Here is a 27,419-nt window from a genome sequence, read left to right on the forward strand (position 1 = left end):
ACAACAGTATGTGTGTGTGCTGATCCTAAATTAGCTATTCATGAACTGTATGGTAGTGAGAAAAATCACTCAATGTCTCCATTTTTATTTTCCCATCTGTCAAATGTTGAGGAAATCATAGGTGACTGGTTCTTAATGTTTCGGTGATCATAAACTACTCTCATGAATTCACTGAACTCTCCCTCCAGAAAAATGTGTGCATGAACATGAGATGCGAAACCCTGCATTTAATTCTGTTGTGACATGGTATTGCTTATTTATTGTCAGGCTTCACCATTGAAATGGCATATCCATGAGCAGAAGGGACTTCATCTTTTTTATGTCTATTCTCACAGCTACTAGAACAGTATTTGGCATTGTGTGGGATTTTAAATCTCTCAGCTGAACAATAAACAGATAGGGAATCCTTGATTCCTTAAAGTCAGTTCATAACTACTCCAGGTTCTTTTCAATTCTCTGCAGTCCATGGTTGAAGCCAATGAAATGGCTACTCTTTGGTTTTTGACCAGTAATCATGGCGATATCACATGCTTCAACCTAAAATGTTAATGTACAGTTTTACCAACTTGTCTAATATGAAGGGTCACATGTGCACTATTATAAATGCTGCTAATCTTTCAGTATGAATCCTGCTTATCTCTGACAGCTGTTACTTACCTTGAATTTACTGCATGTTGAAACCTAGGCAAGAAGATAAGTGTGCAGTGTTTCCTGTTTCTTGTAAACTGCCTGTGAATGCAAAAAGAGTCCAATTCTCTTTTAAGATTATAATTCAATTGCATTTTTCTCCTTAAATTACATGATTCAGAATTTATCAGCACATCTCTAATTCCAAACACTAACTTCAATATAAATAAGAGTACCAAAATAATTGTAAAACAAGAAAGCGGTATACTCAACAGAAGCAATACTTTCTAAGATGTATTCCAAGTATAAACTTAGGGTTGGTTAAAATATAACTATTCTATGGTGTGACTTCTGGGTTTGATATACTTAGCATCTACTCAGCATTACAGGTAATATATGACACCCAGTATTTATAATTTTTTAAAAGACTCTAGACATATCTAATGTAGAAGATTCTTGATGTTAAAGATAAAAATGAAAGCAAATCGCTGAAACAAATAGAATCACTTTTATAATTAATTTTATGCAATATAACTACTGTAACAATATTTCTCAAATATGGTAATTTGTTCAGATTAGTGAGTGTTAAATGGACAGTATATGAAAGTTCTGTTTTGTGCTATGACCATTCGAATCCCTTCTTGACCATAGACTTAACTCATGGTGTTTCAACAAACTCTCCACCCACCTCAAGCTAAGCTGCTTACTTTCTTCTGCAAAAGAATGTTTTCAGAGTAGCAAGATGGCGGAATAGGAAGGGACCACACTGATAGTCCGGAAAGAGACAGTTTAATAAAAGTGAAGATATTGCAGGGTCAAGGAAGAGTAGGGGAAGAAACAGCAGAGGAAACTCTTCCGGAAATAGTGATTCACAGTAGACCTGCGTGGAAAGCGTGGGAGCCCAAGTTTGGGATATCAGTGGCAGAATCAACACACCAGCGCTGGAATGCGAGGTGAGCCGAACCTCAATAGCCCGAGACGCCAGCGGGCAAGCAGAAAGACGAGACTAGAGGGAACAAGGTTTGAAACTCCGTGGGGAAAAATTCACCAGGCTAACTAGAAGAGAGAGAGAGAAAAAAAAAGTGACCTTTACAGACACGAGTTTGTCTCTCTCCACTCACCCCTCAAAGGCTAGCAAGACAAAGAGCAGGCGCCATTTTGGACATACGTCATAAGCAGGGCGACCTCAGCTCTGCACCGGCCCTGAGTCTAGCAGAAAAACCTGACTCTGGGGGGGTGAAATAACAGGAGATTAGGATCTAACTTGGCAACCCAGTGGGAGACTGAAGGAGAATTGGAGCCCACACCAAGGGCAGCAGAGATTCCCTGTGTGGTCCTTGGGAAAGAGCTTCTGATCTCTGGCTCCTGTGGGTATATCATTCGCCTGCTAACTACTTCCAATTATGTTCAGCTGTGCGGAATTACTTCCCTTTTGAATCAGAAAGAAAGAAAGAAAGAAAGAAAGAAAGAAAGAAAGAAAGAAAGAAAGAAATTTACCACGCCTAACCTGGGAGTATCACCTTTGACACACCCTCAACCCTGAGGAACCAAACAGAGCTCTCAGGCCACACTCATCTCAAGCCTCTAAGGCTCCATCGAAAGCAGACAGTCCACTTAATATAGAGCCATAGTGTAACAAGAAAAAACACCACAGTGAAGAAACCAAATATCTCCAACATGCCAAACAACAAACGCAAAAACCAAGGTAACAAGAACAAGGAAGACACTATGATGCCCCCAAATGAAAAAGACACCCCAATTCAAGATTATGAAGATGATGAGATAGAAGAAATGCAAGAAGCGGATCTCAAAAAATTGATAAGAACATTAAGAAGTTCTCAAAAACAAATTTTTGAACTACAGAAATCCTTAATGGACAAGATAGAAAATCTCTCTCATGAAAATGAAATATTAAGGAGGAATCAACTTGAAATGAAACAACTAGTAGAACAAGAAACTGTGATAGTGACGAGAAATCATAATGAAATGAAGAATTCAATAGATCAAATGACAAACACATTAGAGAGCCTTAAAAACAGAATGGGCGAAGCAGAAGAGAGAATATCAGACTTAGAAGACAGAGAACAGGAAAGGAAACAGGCAAACCAAAGAAAAGAAGAGGAAATTAGAAATCTAAAAAATATTGTCGGGAATCTACAGGATACTATTAAAAAACCTAACATTCAGGTTCTAGGAGTTCCTGAAGGCATGGAGAGGGAGAAAGGATTAGAAGGCATTTTCAGTGAGATACTAGCAGAAAATTTCCCAGGTTTGGAGAAGGACAGAGACATCTTAGTACAGGAAGCTTATAGAACCCCTAATAAACATGACCAAAAGAGATCCTCACCATGACATGTTGTAATCAAACTCACCACAGTGAAACATAAAGAAAAGATTCTAAAAGGTGCAAGAGAGAAACGTCAGATTACTCTCAGAGGGTCTCCAATTAGACTCACAGCAGACTTCTCATCAGAAACCCTACAAGCTAGAAGGGAATGGTGAGATATAGCCCAGGCACTAAGAGAGAAAAACTGCCAGCCCAGAATATTATATCCTGCAAAGCTCTCATTTGTGAATGAAGGTGAAAGTAAGACTTTTCATAGCAAACAGAAACTGAAAGAATTTGTTGCCACTCGTCCTGCCCTTCAAAAGATGCTTAAAGATGTGTTACACACAGAAACACAGAAACACAGTTATCAATATGAAAGAAGATAAAGGAAGGAAACCTCACAGCAAAAGATCACAGGAAGCTCAATTTCTCTTTGACATAGAATTAAACTCTGATGCTCTGTTAAAGCAATGTGTTAAAGTAATCTATTATGTTCTCTTGATGTCTGTTAAATTCTAATTGTTCAAAAACAGCTGAATTTTTATTAAGAGCTATGGGTTATTTAACTATGTGCTTATTTTCAAAGATTTGAATAATCACCTTGTAACAATGATCAAATTTGGTCTATGTAATGTCATGATTTTAAGGAATCTTATTTCAACCAGATATTTTGGGTTTTGAGCCTTATTGGCATTCTTGACAGGCATTCAACAAATCAAAGTTTCAAACAATCTGGACTCTAAAATTTCCAGTAAACCTTGGACTTCAGTTTTTCCAGTTTGGGCCCAACGGAAAAAATCGAAGGACCTATGTCTCTCATCTTATAGAGACACCAACTAATCAGGCTATTTGGATTATATTAGAAGTACTGTCAAGATGTGACGTGGTACTAACTTTTAAGTTTCTATAATGGAAAATGCTATTAATACAAATGTTTGAGAGTTAAAAAGTCTAATGATCTTGTGTTACTAGACATGATTGTTATCTTAATGAGAAAGCCCCAGAGGCCTAAAGGGTTAAATACTTGTAAAATCCTACAGGTGCTTTCAAAAATACTGTGAAGTAAGCAAGTGCCTCTTGTTGGTTGAAGAATTTATAATTTTAAACATGGCGACTAAAAGTCTTTTGTCATCCACAGTTATATATGATTTGCTGCTCATAAAACTAAAGTGTTGTTGGTTCTGTGTTTAGCTGTCCTCCTCTAGGTTCCTATGGACTTTTTCCAGCCACTTTTATTGTATTCAGTACTTTGGGATGGCCTCTGTAAACAGATGAAGCCAATAATGTATTAACAGTACCAACTGAGAGAAAGTATGGTTAACTGAGGTTACTAAAAACAAAAAGCAATTCAAATCAATTGGCAATCTACAAAAAGAGTTAAAGATTTTAAAAGCTTTTATTAAAATTGCTATATTGGTCTATTATGCTATGTTATATGTGTGTACATATTGTATGTCCACATGGGAAAATTTTATTAAGAGTTTTATTTTAATTGGCTTATAGATAAGATTGTCCATAAATTGAAGCTGCTAAAATTAATCAAAGATACATTTTAATTCGTGTGACCTGAATCTCTGCATCATATGTTTTTTACTTGTTGGTAGAAAGAAACTAAAAACATTTTATATGGTTGTGCTTAAGTTTACTGGTTAAACAAACTACACCATGTTAGATATTTAAGAGGTGTTTCCAGATACATGATTCTTAAAATTTATAGAAGGCATTGGACCTTCTGGTAAATGTTTTCTTAAGTTGTTATCTAATGGTTGAAACTGTTTGCTAAGTATTCATGTGATATTGCTATTGTCAGCAAGCGATCTAGGACTTGCTCCCTCATTTCTCTATTCTAAGCCCAACTTGTTCTTTCATTTCTCTATTCTCCTCAAGGTAGGAAACTAATTCTATTATAAAGGAATCTGTAGGATGCACAATTTAATCTTTAGACCTTATAAAAGAGATGGCTAACATTTTTCTGTAATAGCATAGCCAAAATAAGAGCTTAAATAATAATCTCATAGCTAGATTCACTTCGCCATCAGCAAAGTATACAGTAAGTAGAAAAAACCTCCCTTTCAGACCAAAGGGAAAGAAAGTTTTAAAGTGAGAATATAATTTTCCTCATGGACATTGTCTACCTTAGAAAAACTACTACAGAACATGCCTGTGACTATAGACTTGTAGTTCAGGCCACCAAAGATTAGAGATGGGACTTGAGCACTCCCTTGACTTGCATCCTCTGGTCTGCTTTAACACAAACCAGGAGGAAAAGAAAGCTAGGCATCAGAAGCAATGGGTGGCAGGCCTATTAATGGCTAATCTGTACAGTGATCTGCCCTCAAAGAGACCCAACAGGCCAGTCCACTGCAGTGGCTTTCAATGTGGTAAGTCTGGGCTTCAGCAGAAGTCAGCTTGTGAAGAGCCCTGGCAGCTCTGCCAAGAGTTGGATCACTGGAAATGGACCTGCCCTGGAGTTGAAGGATGCCCAGGTCAGAGCCACAGATCTTACTGGCTCTAAGCTGAAAAGCCCTTCACTCAGCCCAACTTCCAAAGTGACCACTGCAACTGAGGGGATGGCCAAGTAGGGTCAGCAACATTGCAGGCAGAACTGTAAATTTCTTGTTAGAGATGCCCCCTGCCTTTACCTGGCCAGCTCTCCTCCCAGGCCAGCCAAATAATGAAAGTCAACAGAGTGCCTTCCCCTAGGAGGTTCACACCTCCCTTAGGATATACCCCATGTGAAGAGATAGATAGGTCTGGGCCTCTTAACTTACAAGGCCTAAAGCCCACCAGATTATTATCAAGCCCCTTCTGTCAGGTTCTATTTGCCTCTCAATCAGAAAACTTAATTGTAGCTTAGACAGCACCTTTCTTAGCTCCTCTAATAATGACTCTGTCCTTTGTTCTAGACCCTGTTTAGCGCACTTGGGCCTCATTCCTTCGTAATCATAACCTCTACTCTACCACCAATGGCTCTACTCCCAACCTGTGTGTACTGATGGTCCTCTTCCCCACTTAATGCTGTATAATTGTTCAGACCTGGTAAATGCCACTCTTAGGATCATGGGTTACTATCCTCATCCTGTCTTTTATGACCTTGTCTAAATATGATCAGAGTCAGCAAACTTGGAAGGCTTCCATAGCCTTGGCAACTCATGACGACAGCCTAGGGTGGTTACTGGCACCATAAACTAGAGTGTCAATTTGTTGGGTCAACAACAGGAGTCACTGTGCACTTGCTCCTCATGTGGGATCTCTATCCTTAACGTGCTGTTCATTGTGATTTAATGCTATAACTAGTACTCAAACAGTATGTTTCACTTTGTGTTTCTATGTGGGTGCAAACTGTTGAAATCTTTATACTAAATTGATCTTCTGTATATATAGAGAATTGAAAATGAATCTTGATGTGAATGGATGGGGAGAGGGAGCGGGAGAGGGGAGGGTTGTGGGTGGGAGGGAAGTTATGGGAGGGGGAAGCCATTGTAATCCATAAGCTGTACATTGGAAATTTATATTCATTAAATAAAAGTTTAAAAAAAAAGAATGTTTTCATTCAGATGGGTTGCAGTAGAAACAAAAGTCAGATATTAAACTAAAGAAACTTCCTGTGGTTGAAAGCTAAGAGAAGTCCAATGCATGTCAATACCAATCAAATAAAAGACAATATAATGTGGTATCAGTATAACTCTTGGCATGTATTCACCTAAACCATTCCTACTGTCTGCTATATTCATTATCAAGTCCAAAGTGAGGAAAAAAAAAAAAAAAGGAAGGAAAAGTTCTTTCTCTTGCTTTACTGGCTGCATTTTTTAAATAGTTGGCTTGTCCTTTGCTAGTTGGAGGTGTCCAAAATACAATACAATTAGATTGAAGAAATAAACAACTGAATGCTAAAGTCATTCTCATTCCTGAATGGGGTGTGTATGTTTATAAGAAAGGGGGTACAATGACAAAAAATACTGACAAAATTTGAAAATTAAATGTGTGTGTTTCTCAAACTAATAAACTGTGAAATCACCAATTATTCTGAATTTAAAAAAAGGAAAAGGAAAAGCAAAGTGATGGATCTCTACTTCAGAATTACCTAGTGTTCTGCTCCTCCTTTGATTCTGTATAGATGCTTCCCTATCACTCAGTCATGGAAAAGTGAATGTGAATTTATATTCTAGAAAACAGATCTTATCAACACATCTCATGCAGTTCTTTCTGGAAATAATATTGCCGTGGGTAGCCTTAAGTGCCCATTTTCTGAGAGAAGATGTGCAAGGGAGTAAAAAAGATGAAAATCAAATATTCTTGTAGGTTACACTTGTAAGAAAATGAGTACAGAAAACCTTGCAACTTCTCATACAAAGAAGTTTATAGAATATTTGTTAATTCTGTTTGTTCTATTTCGTATTTTCTCATTGATAAGGTAGATGTTGTGATCCAATAAAGTTACAAGTATTATCTTAATTAAATCATATGTTTTTCTCCATGGAAATGCCTTTTCATAGTAGTTAGTTATACAGTTACTACCTACCTTTATGGGCTATGTGTGACCATGTGTTTTGCAAACTAGTGGCCCAGAATTCTTTATTAACCTCTACTGCTACTTCTCTCTGACCTTAAATTGTTGGAAATTATGGAGAAATAAAATAAATTATTTTCTTTTTTAGTGTATCACAACTAAAAATCATGGAAAAGGGAGAAGGAAGTAGAGGAAGGGAAAAGCAGGAGATAAGAAAAAGTAGAATCATGAAGTTCTGATTTTAAGAGGTCAGAGGTGAGAATGTCAGGAAAGGAGGAGAAAATCCAGCCATCGCAGAATCCAGTCAGGAGCCAGAGCCCATCTGGGACAGTGATGTCCTTCTACATTACCTTATCTCCAAGCATGAAAGGAAGCAGGAACAAGGCCAGGATATCTTCCTATTCGGGAGCCAGAAAACCAGCCGTAAGAGGAAAAACACAATCACCCTGGAGGGAAATAAAAAGATACTGCACTGAGATAGAAAAGTCACTGACTGATTAGTGCACTTATAATTTGCATTTTTAAAAAAGATGTCTCAAAAGTATCAAAGAAACCAAGGGGAGAGGAAAGGGCACTAAAAGAGAAGAAGCCTCATATGTATTTATTTCTCAGTTGAACTAATGAAGGGTGAAATTTTAGTGAGCTAATTCATAGATGGGAAAAGAACAAAATGGAAATTATGATAATGAAAGCCAAAGCATCAATGAGTCTTTTCCTCAGAGACATTGTTATCAGGAGGAAAATAGAGTCTCAAAACAATGAAACAGCAAAATCATCTTCAGCTGGGAACTGCAAAACTGCACCGCAGATAGCATCTCTGATCATAGGAGAAGGATGTCCTCACCAGTGGCTGCAACTGTCCCAAGCTCAGCCTGCCTGGAGGATTCACAGAAAATGATTGCTTCTCTCCCCCTGATGGTGATAGGCAAGGTAACACCATGCCTTCGAGGTTGTATCAGAAGACAGTGCCAAGAAAGCCATGGAGCAGGAGCTCTCTGACTTAGCACATGAAAATCACCTGCTGATTCTCATGCTCCTTTGCCAGGGATGCTCTTTCATGAGTCAAGAAACAGACCAAGTGATCTCCATTTCTAACTTGCACCTAGCAGGTGGTCCCTGTAGCTCACCTCAAAAAGTACTGCACTATTCCCTGCTTTTGCTCTAGATGCCCTGGGTAGGTTTCCTCAAAATAGTGCGCTCAAGTTCAGATTCTCTCAGCTTTGGATTAAGACATTTTTTCCCAGCAAGTGGTCAACCTCTCAGAGGATTTCTTCCCGTTAAATTCAGACGTTTTTTCTAAAATTTCCAGACTGCTACTTTCCTAGGTTCAAAGGAATACTGTGCTTTGAAAGACACGTTTAGATTATTTCTAAGAGCCTTTGAAAACATACTATGTAGGTACACATTGAAGCACATTGTTTTAGAGACGAAATGTATGCTACTTGTCCAAGTCACCAGATGGAATCTTAAACACACTTACTGGCTTGATTTGAATGACTTCTTTTTTAAATAATAAATTTAAAGTTACCTCCAGGGTTCTTCTGTATATAATTAAAAATGAATCTTCTTTTTTTTTTTTTTTTTTTTTTTTTTTGGCAGGCAGAGTGGATAGTGAGAGAAAGACAGAGAGAAAGGTCTTCCTTTTTGCCGTTGGTTCACCCTTCAATGACCGCTGCGGCCGATGCATCTCGATGATCCGAAGCCAGGAGCCAGGTACTTCTCCTGGTCTCCCATGCGGGTGCAGGGCCCAAGGACTTGGGCCATCCTCCACTGCCTTCCCGGGTCATAGCAGAGAGCTGGCCTGGAAGAGGGGCAACCGGGATAGAATCCGGTGCCCCAACCGGGACTAGAACCTGGTGTGCCGGTGCCGCAAGGCGGAGGATTAGCCTGTTAAGCCACGGCGCCGGCCTAAAAATGAATCTTAATGAAGAATGGGATGGGAGAGGGAGTAGGGGGTGGGATGGTTTGTGGGTGGGAGGGTGGTTATGGGGGAAAAAACTGATATAATCCAAAAGTTGTACTTTCAAAATTTATATTTGTTAAATACAAGTTTAAAAAAAAGAAAGAAAGAAAGTGGTTATGGAACCAGTCCTGCCTCTGTGCCAGTAAGCCCCGCCTTTATCACGGTAAGCCCTGCCCTTTGTTGGATAAGCCTGGCCCCTCAGGGGGTGAGCCCCATCCCTCACCGGTGTGAAGCTTCTTGGGGGCCAAATCAGCTCCTGGAGATCCTCCCTGCACGTGATTTCTGCTCCTTTTCTGTGCTAAGGGTTTCTGGGTGCCATGTTGATACTATGCATGGATTGCTCTTCCAGGGGTCCAGGCCGCTGATGGGCCTTCACCCCCTGACCCGAGGAGTGGAGCCTCCTCACCCTGGTGCCTTTCTCTGGGTTACTCACCTGGCAGATGCTTTTCATTTGTTTGGAAAATGTTTTAGCATAGCTTTGTTGTCTACATGTAGGAGTGACTTGTATATTTGTTATGATGGTCTTATAGTATATTATTCTAACCAGCAACATATTAAAATTATTTTCTGATGAATGTTAAAAAAAAGTTATCTCCAGGGTTAGAGGTATGGTATAGTAGTTAAGACACCACTTGGGATGCCTGCATCCCGTATCAGTGTCCCTCTGCTGTCCATTCCAGCTTTCTACTAATGTGCACCCTGAGAGGCAGCAGGTGATAACTGAAGTGCTTGGAAATCTGCCACCTACTTGAGAGACACAGAGTGTGTTTGCCATTTCAGCCTGGCTCAGCCCTGGCTGTTGTGGACATTTGGGAATGAACCAGATGATAGGAGATCTTTCTATATACTGACTACTTATTTTTTTTTTTTTACAAAAGTGATCTCTAGATAATTAAGTTGACAAAGAAAAATGAGCAATTCTATATCTGTTCAAACTTTACTCATTTTTTATAACACTTATCTTTCTACATTTTCTCAATGGTCTATGGCCTCAGATTTATCAGGTAAACTCTGCTGAAGTATAGTGGGCTATTTATATGTGTTTATATTTGTGAGACTCTTAGTACATTCTGGACTAAGATCAATACTCTCACCCACCCTCAGATAACAGTCGTGTTTACCGACTTAAAAGGACATTGCCATAGAAAGTCCTTTTCAAAAGTCCATGTGAGTTATTTTTGCTTCCTCCAGCACTGTTAAGATATGTCATCTTTGTCTTAGATTAATCTACCTTTTCTTGAATGAAAAATGACTTTATTTTCACTCTTTTGTATTTTTTAACTGTGGAATTGTACAATTTTATTTGAAGTACTCCATGTTCCACTGAGTACTCAATGACTGTTAGGTTCTGTCAAACAAAGTGTTGCTAAACTAATGAGGTCTTTTTTTATGGCCATGATGGGCTACTACAGTATTTTAGTCTCATTTACTATAAAAGATGTGTTCACACATTTCTTATGTTGTTATCGGAGACATGATCACATTGATCACTTTTGGGATAGTCTGAAAGTTTATACTTACATCATATTATTCATGCTATGTAAAAGCACTCTTTACATTCTTAAGTCCAATCTGTTGTAACTGCAGTAAGTGTTTGGCATGAATTTTTAAGATATTCCTCTTACTAGGTATTTTTTCCCCTTTCATCAGACTCTATCATAGTGTCAAAGCTGACCAGGGCAGATTTTTCTTTAGAAAAAAAAAAACCAATACATAGCTTCAACATGATGGCTAAATGTTCGTATCTAAGAGGCAACCCTCTGCCCTCCCTACCCCCTTGCCTTCTCTTGAGATCTGTGAGGGTGTAAACTTGTAGAGGGTGTCATTGATCTTAACCCTCAAGGCCTTGGGCAGCTCTGGATCTATAAATTACAACATCTGTTTCCTGCTTCAGCAAGAAAAGAGACTTCCTGCTGAGTAGACTATGCCTTGACTTCAAGGCTGTCTTATTTCTTGCACTTCTGTCTGCTGCTTCTCTCCGGAAAATTTTTCTGTGACTTTACTTAACCTCTGTTTTTTAAACTACTCTGTTATTCTTACCAAGCTATAATCTCCTGGTTTTGATCATCAGGATTTTTTTTTTCCTACTCCTATTACGTAGGCTCTAGTGGTCCAAGCTTTCAGTCTTAAATAAGCCATGGTGTCCTTACCTATGACATCCCTAACCCAATCACCTGCTCTCAAATTCTCCTCCATACTAACTCCCACCCACAAGCATTGGCTATGTCTTCTCTTTCCAGCTCTACAATACCACCTCCCTTTCTTATAAGCTCATGTCCTAAAACAGAGAAAATTTTGCTTTTCTCTTTCCTTCCACTTTCCTAATGTTTCCTTAATGAATTTCTGACCTCTGAAGCTCCTAGTAGCATATGCATGGATCCACTAGGAAATGAGTCTTCTAGAGAAATGTATATAAGTCTAGGAGGAATATTATCATTGAACTTTGAGAATTCAGCTCCCAAAAAAATAAATAAATAAAAATTTGATACTGCATATGAATACATTTAGGTTAATACAAAAGCAGTAAAATTACTTTAACTTACTATTTAGTAAAAATAAATTAATACAAAAAGACTAGTAAAGTTAAATATTGAACTGACTTGAGTGTTTTTAAAATCTCTTACAAGCATTTTGATCAGAATAGCAAAATTTTTACCCACTTGTGTGGTCCAGCCTCAAAGAATATGCAGCATATGAGTCTTATGTGATGTTTTTTATACTACTAAATGTTAGACAAAATTTTTAGCCAGGAATAATAACTCAGTAGTTTCCAGCAGTTCTACTTATAAATTTACTCTTGTGTGCATATACTGCTTATTTATTACCTATTTATTTTCCACCAATATCTAGCCTGAACCAAAAATACTGATTAGAACTCCCATTATTTCACATACATCACTTTTTCATCTACTGCCTGCTAAAACTCAAGATTATTTAATAAAAAACACTAGGTAATTTAGAAAGAAGAAAGCCATTGCTAATGAGATAAACCACTCCCAACAATGAGCAAGCAACTTGTACTCAGAATTCATGAAGAAATTAATCACCTTGTTTTACCAGTAGTCTGATATCTGTGTTAGTTTCACTTGAAATATATGTTTTTGGACTAAGCAGAAGATACAACTTGAGTTACTAATATATTGGTGGTAGTCAAAATTATGGTATTAGATAATATTTCCTGGACAAACTCACTATGTGGCACTAAAAGAAGTCAATCTTGGTTTAGTAGGAGATAAATTTGGAGAAGACAGAACCTTTTATAATCACCCTAAAATTACATCCTTTTCTTTAATGAGGGCTAAATCTTGAAGCTAAAAGGTCTTTGTGCACACACACACAATTTACACACACACAAATTACAAAAATCATTTGGAATACTAATACACATAAAAAGTATGGCATATTTACACAAGACCATTGAAGAGAGAGGCCAAGCCAAACTATATATATACATACATATATATATGTATATATATGTATGTATATATATACATATATATGTAAAGTTAAGTGTAAGCATTTGTTAAAATCCCTGTGGAGATTATGAGTGAAATTTTAAATAGCATGAGAACAAAAAAATTATTAAATTTTATGGATCTTTTATATGCTCTGTGGATCTTGCAACACACACACACACACAGAACTGTTCAACTGTATTCAATTAAACATAGATGTTTAATGTCCTTAGCCCCTAGTGAAATTGTAATGTGGTTAAAATATGTCCCTGTCACTTTAGAAATATGGAGCTGAAAGTATTTGGAAGTCATTTAATCTAAATACTAATTTTACTGATGAGGAACTTAAAAAATGAACCAATATCTCAAATCTCAGACAAACCATTCTTCAATCCCTGTGACCGTTTCTTTGTAATGACAAGAAGCAGCTGTCTTTTGGGATTTTCCCCCTCAGGGTGAAGACCACATCTACATGTGATTTGCATATTTCCATCCTGGAAGATTGACTAATTTTAACAAGATGCCAATAGTGTACATCTTACTCATGAGACTAGCAGCTTCTGCCATTTATTGAGCATTTCATGTGCAAGAGCTTGTGCCAGACACTTGTTTCACAGCATCTCATTTCATCCTTACAGAAATTATGTATACTTGATATTGTGGACCCATTTTAAAAGTGAGGACAATGATTCTAAGAAAATGTATATTATGCCCCAGATAGTATACAGAACAGCTGATAAAAATGAAGACTTAAACCCAACTCCCTCTGATTTACTAAGCCCTTTTTCTATGCTTTTTCCATCACTGGATTCTATTACCATGGTTAAGAGATAAAAGGAAAGAGATAGGAGGCCAAAGACCACTCAAAAAGCACATACACATTGTGCATGAAGGAAACACTGTGGGAGCCAAGCTGGCATTACTGCACAGCTGGTTCCCAGTTGGAAGAATGATAGGTAATGCTGTTCCAGCACTACTGAACACATACATGTGTGATGGGAAATAGTGGGAAGACTCTCCATCAAAGGCTCTCATGAAATAATCACCAGGTTCACTTTTTCCAGAGCAAACTTTTACCTCCATCAACTCAATTGATGGAACAAAATATACTGCTACAGGTTCTGGGGATCCTAAAGAAAATAGATATCAAGTTAGCACATTGCCTTGGTGTAATTATATATCCCAATTTGGATATTAAATCTAGTCCAGCATAAATTTTCGTTACAAATTCTCAAACCCCAGAAGATCAAGAAATGATATCCACAAATTGTTGGGGACAGCTGGAAAGCAATCATAGTTTGGGCTTGAGTAACTTCTTTCACATGACTTTCAAGAGGCTTAAGAAATGGATTCCACCTTAATAAATACCAGGTGTCAATTTGACACAGAATCTGGGAAACAGTATAGATTAGGTAGGATTAGATCCAGGGAGTTATTTTGGTTTGGGTAGAAGTTATGAATTTCAGTTTGCCAGTATTCAAAACATACCTGGAATAGGGCCAAGGAAAGAGAGGGTGTTTGGCCATCAGTCTTTCCACTGAAGTGCAAGGATTCAAGGCACTGTGACAACATTATGTCAGCTGAAATAAGTTCTGTCACTCTGTGCTTAAAACCCTTCAGTGGTGGCCGGTGCCACGGCTCACTAGGCTAATCCTCCGCCTGCGGCGCTGGCACAGCGGTTTCTAGTCCCGATCGGGGCGCCGGATTCTGTCCTGGTTGCTCCTCTTCCAGTCCAGCTCTCTGCTGTGGCCTGGGAAGGCAGTGGAGGATAGCCCAAGTGCTTGGGCCCTGCACCAGCATGGGAGACCAGGAGGAAGCGCCTGGCTCCTGGCTTCGGATCTGCGCAGTGCCGGCCGTAGTGGCCATTTCGGGGGTGAATCAATGGAAGGAAGACCTTTCTCTCTGTCTCTCTCTCTCTCTCTCTCTCTCTCTCACTGTCTAACTCTGCCTGTCAAAAAAAAAAAAAACAAAAACAAAAACACAACACACTTCAGTGGTTACTCATCTCCAAATTCTATTTACAAGTAGTTATGGTTCATGTTAGTCCCTCTTGTAATATTTACTGCTGCACAGCTCCTGTAGCTTCCATGTTCCCTCCATTCCTCAGAAAACCACCTCTGCCTGGCTACAATCAATTCAGTTCACCCTCCAGTTTTCACTGGGACATCACTCTCTAGGAGTTCTTCCCTGACTTCCCACATGGGTGTTAAGTGTTTCTCCATGAAGGCGTCCTCTCTCTCTTTCCTGCTGTACATATAATTCATTGTAAATGCTTGCTATGTAGTCTCTATTACTAGCTAAACTAAGTTCTACGGTGGCAAAAACATGTTGCTAATTAGCAAATATTTGTTGAATGTCCAACATTTGTTGAGATATTGTGGCAAAATAGGCATGCAAGCCTATTTCTACCTTGGCCAACATTGCATCCTAACATAAAACCCATGTATTTCCTTTCAGATAAGATGGATTTCTCATGGAAGACATGAGTAGGGTTATCATTGACCTTTCTTCATTTCATGCATATACATGAGGAAGGGTATCTTACTGATGATAGAACCTTGCTTACCTGGAAAGTGGAATCAGAGTGGTCTGAGGGACAGCCCTTAAACACTGCTTTCTGTCTGGGCTTTGATTAGGCAGTGCAAATGGCAGAATGCTATGATGGGTCTATATGCCAAGCTCTATGCTAGTAACAAGAAAGAAATTGTTTTTGACAAACTAAAGTCAACATGTCTCGAAATAATCTGAACATGAACATCATGGTCTTAATGTTACTTGTTTATCCATTAATCATAACACTTTTTGCTACAATAACCCATCATAACTGCTTGCTAAAATGCTTTCCTGTTTGACAGCTAATTTACTTAACAGAACTCCAGGTATGTGATACGCGTGCCAAGCAATTAATGAGATTAGAAATGCAGTGACCTGGGAATGTCAGGTTGCCATTGCTTCCCCAAAAGTTCAAATTTTGCTGAGGTTTCACAATTTGAACTCCATTCCTCTGGTCTGGTAACCACACCTAAACTAAACTAAGCACTTCATTTAATTATCCAAATATATTGGCATGTAAACTCAGGGCATCAGTGAAAATGACGTGAGATGATAAATTAACCCCTCAGCAATCTGGACTTTGAAACCTCCTTCTCTTCCTGGTATAATTTGTGCTGATTTATCAATTCATAAAATCTTTCATTTGTCATGGAAGAACTGAGTAAGGGAAGTTATTGCCATTTGGTTAATTGCTTCTTATTTTCTGATACAAATGCAATTCATAAGTAAGAATCTTCACCCATTGAGTAGACTATACTATTTTACATGTTTACCTCAATATAAAGAACAATGGGATTACGGGAGAAGTTTGGAGAGCTGGAAAGATATGAAGAGGAAAGTTGTAGACAGAAAATAGGAGAATATTGTACTAAGGTACTACAAAGGTTTGTGTTATGAAATAAGAAGACAAATTTCTGCTGCAAAAGCTTTTGAAATTCATGCACACAAAGGGTTTCAAAAAGTTTAAGAAAATGTATATTAGGAAAAAGCTATGCATTTATTTCAATTTTTCTACACCAATATAAACTTTAATTGCATTTAAACTTTTACATTTTAAGCATTTAATTACATTTTTTATTTTAATTGCATTTAATTACATTTATACTTTAAACTTTTAGTTGCATTCTATGAACTTTTCCAAGTTCTTTCAGATCAGGTATTTGAGCTGGGAATGAATGAGTCTATGCAGGTTGTGGCTTGGTGAGAGAAGCCTATTAGTCATGAGTCCACAAGAGAAAAAGTATTGGGAATGGTGTTGTGGTGCAGAGGGTTAAGCTGCTCCTTGTGACACCAGCATCCCATATCCAAGTGCCAGTTTGAATTCCACCTGCTCCACTTCCAGTGCAGCTTCCTGCTGATGTGACCGGGAAGGCAATAAATGATGACCTAAGTGCTTGGGCTCCTGCCACCCATGTGGGCAACCCACATGGAACTCCTGACTTTGGACTGACCTAGACCCAATTCTTGTAGCCATTTGGGGAGTGAATCGTGGATGAAGATCTGTCTCTCCTTATCTGTCACTTTGTCTTTCAAACAAATCTTTTAAAAAAAAAAGAGAGAAGAATATATGATATTTTAAGAGGAACTTTAGGATTCTGAACATCCATGTTAATTTTTTTTTCTATCCCAAATCCCTGTATAATTATATAGAAAAGTCTATTGGGGGCTGGCGCCATAGCACACTAGGTTAATCTTCTACCTGCAGCGCCAGCATCCCATATGGGTGCTGGTTCTAGTCCCAGTACTCCTCCTCCAGTCCAGCTCTGCTATGGCCTGGGATAGAAGTAGAGGGTGGCCCAAGTGCTTGGGCCCCAGCAACCGCATGGGAGACGAGGAGGAAGCTCCTGGCTCCTGGCTTCGGATCGGCATAGCTCCAGCCGTAACAGCCATTTGGAGAATGAGCCAATGGAAAGAAGACCTTTCTCTCTCCCTCTCTCTCTCACTGTCTGTAACTCTACCTGTCAAATAGATAAATAAAAATCTTTTAAAAAAGAAAAGAAAAGTCTATTGATACTACACATAGATGTGCAACAGGTTACTGACAGACTAGAGCAGAGGGAATGACTACCCAGCTTCTGCATGTTAGAGGCAGCAAGGACATCAAGTAATTTCTGTCTTCAGAACCTTGAAGCATGTGGGGCTTAAGATCATCAGGCATCAAGCCCAAAGAAGGCTCCCAGACTGAAATTAGGGGGGTTAATCAGTCTATACACTAAATGGAGGTTTTTTTAAATAGATGATTATTACCCATAGGAAAATCAAAGTTTTCTGTCTGAAAAATTAACTTAGAAAACCAGTACTGTGGCATAGTAGGTTGAGTATCCACCTGTGGTGCCAACATCCTGCATGGGCTCCAGTTCAAGTCCTGGCTGCTCCATTTCCAGTCTAGCTCCCTGCTGATAGCCTAGGAAGGCAGTAGAGAATGGCCCCAGTGCTAGGGCCCTTGCACCCATGTGGGAGACTGGAGGAAGCTTCTGAGTCCCAGCTTTGAATCCACACAGCTCCAACCATTGAAGCCATTTGGAGAATGAACCAGCAGATAGATGACCTCTCTCTGTAATTATGCCTCTCAAGTAAATAAATAAATCTCTTTTTTAAAAAAGGAACTTAGAACAACAATGACTATTACTTACATCATTACTGCAATGTTAATATGGCTGTTTAAACAAAATGTGAGGTAAAACTATATTGGGAGACTGAAAAGAAGGGAACTGGGAATGTTGCAGTGGCAGGGACATGCTGGGGAAAGCATATGCTATGATTCAAGTGAAGCCAAAATACCATACCTAAAGTTCATGCATCAAGAATGATCAGTTCATGATATTATTTATAAGTATGGAGGAAATAGCAGGGGAGAAAAAGCTGTAAGACTTATTTGACACCTTGGGCATAAGGCTGGAATATAGGATAAACTGACTAGAAGGAATCACAGTTACTCAACAAGGTATTTCTAGCTTAATCTGATTTCTTAAACTGTATATATATATATATATATGTATATATATATATACATATATATATATACACACACTCAGATACAAAAAAAGAATAATAATAATAATAACTTAAAAAGAAGAGAAGTGGGTGACTTGGGCCACTGAGATATTAGGGATATTACTGTGATAGCCCAGAAAAACTTTGATTCCACCTCTTTTCTTCATAAGCTTTGTACATTCAGAATGTCAGGATCTCCCTGGGATGTATATAGGGGCAACATAATTTTATATGGACCATCCATCACTAGAGTAACCATAATAATTTTGTAGAAAAAAGAAGATAGCATAAAAATTCAGGCCACCAAAGTTGTAGTTTAGCTCTACTGTAAACCTCAACACACTATAAATAGTTCATTACAAGAACTGTTTCTGTTTTATTCAGTGCTGCATTTTCAGTGCCTAGCATACTGCCTGGCTAATACAGATGTCTTAAAAGTAGTCATGGAAGAAAATGTACAGAGATTACAGGAATTTTATTTAATAAACTATCGCTGAGTTAATTGGCAGGGAGTGGAAAGGAAGGAGGTTCTAAGGAAGACTTAACTTGTAGAAGACCGAATATAACTGGGAGCTATGCCAAATTTTATTCCTTTCAAGGGAGCAAAACCAGGGTGGAGCCCAGGTCAAACCAGGAAAATGAGAACATAATAAGCTCAAGGTAGTATATCTGTGAATTTAATTTGTTTACGAGAACATTTTATATGGCAAGGGTATATCTTGTAGTGTAAGATGGAATTCCAGTGGTTGATATGTTAAAGCATAGAAATTTAGAAAAGCAGTATTTTTTTCACTGAATCTATTTGGATTGTCAAGAAAATATGTGAGAGTGTAATAAATCACACAGCCAATTAAGTTCAGAATATGATTTTGAAAAAGAGAAGGCATCTCCTGTCTAAGTAGCAATAGAAAAAAAATGTATTTTAAAAGCTTATATTTGTTGGTTACGGCTGTCATTACAACATATCACAAATCAAGTGACTTAAACAACAAAAATGTGTTATCCTGGAGGCTAGAAGTCTAAAATAAAGGTATGGTTGGTGTGAGGAACAAGCTGTCTCATGTCACCACTCTAGCTTCTGGTGACTTTCTGGCACTCTTGGGCATTCCATGATTTGTTGATGCATCACCTCAAACGCTGACTTTATGTTCCCATGGCATTTTCCCTGTGTGCATGTCTGTACCTAAATTTGCTTTTTGGGAACAGTCATTTGGCCTAGTGGTTAAGAAAACAGAGCCCCACATCAGTATACCTGGTTTCCACCCAGCTCCAGCTGCTGATTCCAGTTTCCTCTTAATGTAGATCCTGGGAGAAGTGGTGATATCTCAACTAGTTGTGTTCTTGTCACCCATATGGGACACCTGAATTGTGTTACCAGTTCACAGCTTTAGCCCCAACCTAGCCTTGGCCATTTCAGGTGTATGGGTAGTCAACCAACAGATGAGAGTGTTTTCTCTATATATCTCTGTCTCTCTCTATCTGTATTTATCTATCTATCTTACCCTCCACAATAAATAAGCAAAATTTAAATAATTTCCTTTTTATAAGGGCACTAGTAATACTCAGTTAGGGACCCATGCTATTCTAGTAAGAGTTCAACTTAGGCCAACGCCGCAGCTCAATAGGCTAATCCTCCGCCTTGTGGTGCTGGCACACCGGGTTCTAGTCCCAGCTGGGGCTCCGGATTCTGTCCCGGTTGCCCCTCTTCCAGGCCAGCTCTCTCCTGTGGCCACGAAGTGCAGTGGAGGATGGCCCAGGTGCTTGGGCCCTGCACCCCATGGGAGACCAGGATAAGCACCTGGCTCCTGCCATCGGATCAGCGGTGCGCCAGCTGCAGCACACCGGCCGCGGCGGCCATTGGAGGGTGAACCAACGGCAAAAGGAAGACCTTTCTCTCTGTCTCTCTCTCTCACAATCCACTCTGCCTGTCTAAAAAAAATTTTAAAAAAAGAGTTCATCTTAATGTATTACATCTATAATAACCCTATTTCCATATAAGGGCACATTCTATTGTACGAGGGTTACGGCTTCAATATATAAATTTTGAGAAGAAGCAATGCAACATATAATACAGTGTATTTTTTTCTACTTTTTTGGGTGGTCACTGACATCATATATAAGAGTGTTAATTGTTAAATTAACAACAGGAGTCACTGCACAGTGACTAACTTATGCAGGACCTCTGTCCTCCATAACTTGTAATATGAGAGTTAACTGTAAAATTTGTTATCAAATAGTTTGTGTGTGTGTGTGTGCAAATTGCTGAAATCTTACTTAGCATAGAATTGGTCTTTGTGTATAAAGTTGATTGAAAATTAAATCTTTTTTAAAGCTTTATTTATTTATTTGAAAGGCAGAGTTATAGAGAGGCAGAGGCAGAGAGAGGGAGAAAGAGGTCTTCCATCCACTGGTTCACTCCCCAGAAGGTTGAAACGACCAGAGCTGAGCCAATCCGAAGCTAGGAGCCAGGAGCTTCCTCCAGGTCTCCCACATGGGTGCAGGGACCCAAGGATTTGGGCCATCTTCTACTGCTTTCCCAGGTCATGGCAGAGAGCTGGATTGGAAGTGAAGCAGCTGAGACTCGAACTGGCATCCATATGGGATACCAGCACTGCAGGTGGCGGCTTTACTCGCTATGTCACAGCGTGCTGGCCCCAAGAAATCCAAATGGCTAACAGACACATGAAAAAATGTTCAAGATCACTAGCAATCAGAGAAATGCAAATCAAAACCACAATGAGGTTTCACCTCACCCCGGTGAGAATGGCTCACATTCAGAAATCTACCAACAATAGATGCTGGAGAGGATGTGGGGAAAAAGGGACACTAACCCACTGTTGGTGGGAATGCAAACTGGTTAAACCACTATGGAAGTCAGTCTGGAGATTCCTCAGAAACCTGAACATAACCCTACCATACATCCCACTCCTTGGAATTTACCCAAAGGAAATTAATTTGGCTAATAAAAAAGCCATCTGCACATTAATGTTTATTGCAGCTCAATTCACAATAGCTAAGACCTGGAACCAACCCAAATGCCCATCAACAGTAGACTGGATAAAGAAATTATGGGACATGTACTCCATAGAATACTATACAGCAGTAAGAAACAATGAAACCCGGTCATTTGCAACAAGATGGAGGAATCTGGAAAACATCATGCTGAGTGAATTAAGCCAGTCCCAAAGAGACAAATATCATTTGTTTTCCCTGATCGGCGACAACTGAGCACCAAAGGGGAAACCTGTTGAAGTGAAATGGACACTATAAGAAACTATGACCTGATCAGCTCTTGTCCTGACTCTAGATGTACAATGTAATACTTTATCCTTTTTAGTATTTGTTGTTGTTGTTCTAGTACTAGTGGTTGAACTCTGTAATTAACACACAATTATTCTTAGGTGTTTAAATTTTAACTGAAAAGTGATCCCTGTTAAATTTAAGAGTGGAAAAAGAGAGGGAGGAGATGTACAATTTGGGACATGCTCAATCAGACTTGCCCCAAATGATGGAGTTAGAAATGTGCCAGGGGATTCCAATACAATCCCATCAAGGTGGCAAGTACCAATGCCATCTCACTAGTCCAAGTGATCAATTTCAGTTCACAATTGATGGCTCTGATAGGTCTAAGAATCAAAGGGATCACACAAACAAGACAAGTGTCTGCTAATACTACTGATAGAATCAAAAAGGGAGAGAAAGATCCAACATGGGAAGTGGGATACACAGCAGACTCATAGAATGGCAGACGTCCTAAACAACACTCTGGCCTCAGAATCAGCCCTTAAGGCATTTGGATCTGGCTGAAGAGCCCATGAGAGTATTGTAGGCATGGAAAGCCAAGATACCATGGAAAAGGAAAAAAAAAAAAAGAAGAAGACCTAAATGAAAGATCTCTGCGAGTGAGATCCCAGTGGAAAGAACGGGGCCATCAAAGAAGGAGGTACCTTTCTCTGAAGGGAGGAGAGAACTTCCAATTTGACTATGACCCTATCGGAATAAGATCAAAGTCAGCGAACTCTAAAGGCTTCCATAGCCCTGGCAACTCATGACTAGAGCCTAGGGAGATTACTGACTCCATGAACAGGAGTGTCAAATTGTTAAGTCAGCAACAGAAGTCACTGTGTACTTACATCCCATGTGGAATCTGTCCTTAATGTGTTGTCTAATGTGAAGTGATGCTATAACTAGTACTGAAACAGTATTTTTACACTTTGTGGTTCTGCGTGGGTACAAACTGATGAGATCTTTACTAATTATATACTGAATCGATCTTCTGTATATAAAGATAATTGGAAATGAAAAAAAAAACCTGGTGTTAAATTGGAAATGGCATAGAAAATTAATTAATTTTAAAAAAATATTATATAGGATCTCTGTCTTTAATGTGCTGTACACTCTTATTTAATGCTATAACTAGTACTCCAACAGTATTTTTTTTCACTTTGTGTTGCTATATGGGGGCAAACTGTTGAAATCGTTACCTAATATATACTAAACTGATCTTCTGTATATAAAGAGAATTGAAAATGAATCATGACATGATTGGAAGGGGAGAGGGAGCGGGAAAGGGGAGGGTTGTGGGTGGGAGGGAAGTTTTGGGAGGGGGAAGCCATTGTAACCCATAAGCTGTACTTTGGAAATTTATATTCATTAAATAAAAGTTAAATTTAAAAAAAAAGAATCTTTTTTTTTTTTTTTTTTGGGCAGGCAGAGTGGACAGTGAGAGAAAGAGACAGAGAGAAAGGTCTTTCTTTACCGTTGGTTCACCCTCCAATGGCCGCTGTGGCTGGCAGGCTGCGGCTGGCACACGGCGCTGATCCGAAGCCAGGAGCCAGGTGCTTCTGGTCTCTTATGCAAGTGCAAGGCCCAAGGACTCGGGCCATCCTCCACTGTACTCCCTGGCCACAGCAGAGAGCTAGACTGGAAGAGGAGCACTGGGACAGAATCCGGTGCCCCGACCAGGACTAGAATCCGGGGTGCCGGCACCACAGGCAGAGGATTAGCCTCGTGAGCTGTGGCGCCAGCCTAGTAAATGAATCTTAATGGAGAATGGGACTGGGAAGGGAAGAGAGAATAGGAGGAGGAGGAGGAGTGTGGGTGGGAAGGCAGGTATGGTAGAAAGAACAACTATATTCCTAAAGTTGTACTTAAGAAATTTGTAGTCCTTTAAAATAAATAAATTAATTAATTAAGATCATTGTTATCAATGAAATACATGAAATCTGTTCTTTTTATATCTATAAAATTCTTAAAAATTTTAAAAAATAGAAAAAACTTTAGCCACACTAACAAAAAAACAGAGAAAAATAAGCATTACTAGAGATGAAAAAGGAAATATCATCACACAATGAAAACCATGAAAAAGAAGATATCATCACCACAGAAAGATAAAGATCATAAGAAACTATCAGGAACAACTATATACTTTTTTTTTTTTTTGACAGGCAGAGTTAGACAGTGAGAGAGGTAGACAGTGAGAAAGGTCTTCCTTCCATTGATTCACCCCCGAAATGGCCGCCACGGCTGGCGTGCAGCACCGATCCAAAGCCAGGAGCCAATGCTTCTCCTGGTCTCCCATGTGGGTGCAAGGCCCAAGCACAAGGGCCATCCTCCACTGTCTTCCCGGGCCACAGCAGAGAGCTGGACTGGAAGAGGAGCAACTGGGACAGAACTGGCGCCCCGACTGGGACTAGAACCTGGAGTGCCGGCGCCACAGGCAGAGGATTGGCCTAGTGAGCTGCGGCGCCAGCCAGGAAGCAGCTATATACTAACAAATTGAAAAACATCAAAGAAATAAATTCATGGATATATAAAACCTACAAAGATTAAATCAATAAGATATAGAAAATCTAAACAAAGGAATGAGTCATAAGAGTGAAGAGATAATTAAAATTAAAAAACTCCCATCAAATCCAAGACCTGATAGCTTTACAACTGAATTCTATAAAACATTTAAGCAGAAACTAAATCCAATACTTCTCAAAATATTCCAAAATACTGAAAAGTATAGAACTCCATTAAATTTTTTGTATGAAGTCAGCACTATTCTGATACCAAAACCAAAAATATAACACAAAAACAAAACTGCAAACCAATAAGCTCGATGACCATATACGTAAATTTCTCAATAAAACAGTAACAAACTGAATCAAACACTACATCAAAAATGTCATACATTATGATCAAGAGGGATATTCCAAGGAAGCAAGGATGATTCAACATTGGAAGATGTTAATTGTACAATGTGGTACAACATGGGCCTCAGCCAATCCCATGGTATCTGCATGGGCTAGAGTCAAAAGGATCCACACCAACCTGCCATAACTCTGGAGTTGGGGAAGCAACCTTGAATTGAAAGCTGGCAGTGAATCAGCCAATATTCACAAACCACTAAATTTCATAGTTGCTAGGAAAACACTCTAATCGCCCAGAAGGGAAGCATAACAATGAACTACAGCATCCACTACAAGGATGTCTATATACCAGGAAGATAGCATCTCATTCTGAAGCTGAAATTTGTTAAAAGGAAGTGCCTCAAGAACACAGAAATTATTTGTACTCAATTACATTTGATTTTTGTGCTCCCATTTCTCCATTTATCCTAGACTAAACGTTGGCATTGTGAGGAGACAGGTTTCTCAGGAGTTAAGAGAAAGCTGTAGGGTAGATCACTATTGGTTTGGGTGCAGGGGAGCGAGTCCATTCCCTAGATGACCCTCAGCATTGAGAAACTTCAATGCTGCTGACTGGGAGTCCACAGACCACCAAACAAGCCACATGGACAAAATAGCATAAATTCCAAGAGGATGAAGTCAGCAGCAATTACATCAAAACAAAAAAGGAAGTGAGGAAAATCCCACAATCAGCCCTGAATAGCCTCTCTTGAGCACACACCTCTCCTCTCTTGCTACCTTTCTGGCCACACAGTGGTGTATCTGAAGCCTCCTAGAAGTTTTAAGTCAGAAGGAAAAAAGCAGAGGAAAGATCTGGGAATTATTAATATGAGCTAATAAAATGATAATAGTGGAATTTGACTTAATAGTTATCTTTTAAAAACTGGTTTCAAGTGAATCAACTGAAAAAGCTTCTTAACTGGCCTGTCTATCTTAGAAAACATTTATTTTCCCAAATGAGAATAAGGGATTGCTCAGTAAGAGCACAATTATATGTGTATGTGCATGTACAGTCTTAGATTTGCACATACCTGATGCACACCTGACTTGTATCTGGCCAATATGTCTGTTAAATTGAACATGGTTTTCACAAATTCCTTTTTTTGCAGAAAAAAGCTAAAAACCTTAGGAAATTTCTCCTTGTCAAAATGGCCCATAAGTGACAGCTCTGATTCAAACCAAATCTTTGTAAGTTAAACTCTGTCATTGGCTAGCAGGCTAGCAGGGGTTGGGAAAGTGTGGCCTGCAGTACATAAAAAGATTCTCAAAGTCATTTTCTGTGTTCCTTGCCTGGGCAACTGCAGTTGGAACTCAAAATTCAATAAATCTGTAGCAAATTAATGTTTAAATGAATGAGTTTATAAACATCCAAATGGCCCTTGACAGAAAGTTTTCCACCCCCTGAATCTCTTAGGGAGTTTGTTGAGATATTAAATTATCCCCAGGGCTGGCACTGTGGCATAGCAGGTCAAGTTTCTGCCTGCAGTGCCAGCATCTGATATGGGTGCTGGTTCGAGTCCCAGCTGCTCCACTTCTGATATAGGTCTCTGCTATAGTCTGAGAAAGCAGTAGAAGATGGCTCAGGTCCTTGGGCCCCTGCACCACATGGGAGACCCAGAAGAAGCTTCTGGCTCCTGGCTTCGGATCTGCCCAGCTCCGCCATTGCAGTCATCTGGGGAGTGAACCAGCAAATGGAAGATCTTTCTTTCTCTCTCTCTCCCTCTCTCTCTCTCTCTCTCTCTCTCTCTCTCTCTCCCCTCTCTCTCTCCTCTCTCTCTCTCTTTCTCTCTCCCTTCCTCCCTCCCTCCCTCCCTCCCCCTCTCTGTAACTCTAGTTTTCAAATAAATAAATAAATAAATAAATCTTAAAAAAAAAAAGTCCTGCTGTCTTAGTCCATTTGCACTCTATAACGAAACATCACAGATAGTTTGCAGAATAAATATTTCTTCCTCACTGTTTTTGATGGCTGGCATGATGAAGGCAAAAGCTGGTTTGGTGTCTGGTGCAGGCTGCTCTTTCTTCTTCTAAGATGGCACCTTGCTGCTGCATCCTGAATGAATGCTGGGTCCTCACATGGCAGAAATCAGAGGGCAAAAAGGGAACTCCTTGCTTCAAACCCTTTTTATGAGGCACCTAAGCCCATTCATGAAGGCAGAGCCCTTATAACTCAGTCACCCTCTAATGGTCATGCCTCTTAATACTGTTGCATTGAGGATTAAATTTCAACATGACTTTCAGAGCAGACAAAAACTTTCAAACCATAGAAGGTATAACCATAGAAGGTAGAAGCAAGTACAAAGGATGTGAAAAGCTCCAGCCCCTCCAGGCCATCCTTAGGCTTATGGAGACCACTCAGGATATCCCAGAACAAAGATTTTGTGACCAGGGAGGTCAATGTGGCCCATGCATTCTATTAGCATGTCTGTGGCTGCTATAGATTCCAGTTGTGGGCTAGGCAGTCTGTGAAACATCTGCCCAGAGAAGCAATTGATAAGAGATGACTATCATGGCAGCCTGAATCAAAACCTAAAGTACAATTTCTGTCTTTTACTTAGTTTCAGGAAAGGAAGACAGTACTGTGATAATGTACAGAAATAACCTTGGTTTTGTATGGACCAAAATTTTAATATACATATTTTATGTCAAGAAATGAATTACCATCTCGGTAGAGTCCATTCTATGATAGTTTTATGTTATAATTTTTTAACTATATAGGATCAGAAAAATCACAGACTTATTTAATATTGCCATATTATCCTCTTGTTTATTTCAGAAATGTTTGATGTAGCTGTTTTTTGCTCTCCTCATTACA

This window comes from Lepus europaeus, chromosome 15, assembly GCF_033115175.1.
Source record: "Lepus europaeus isolate LE1 chromosome 15, mLepTim1.pri, whole genome shotgun sequence".
NCBI lineage: Eukaryota > Metazoa > Chordata > Mammalia > Lagomorpha > Leporidae > Lepus > Lepus europaeus.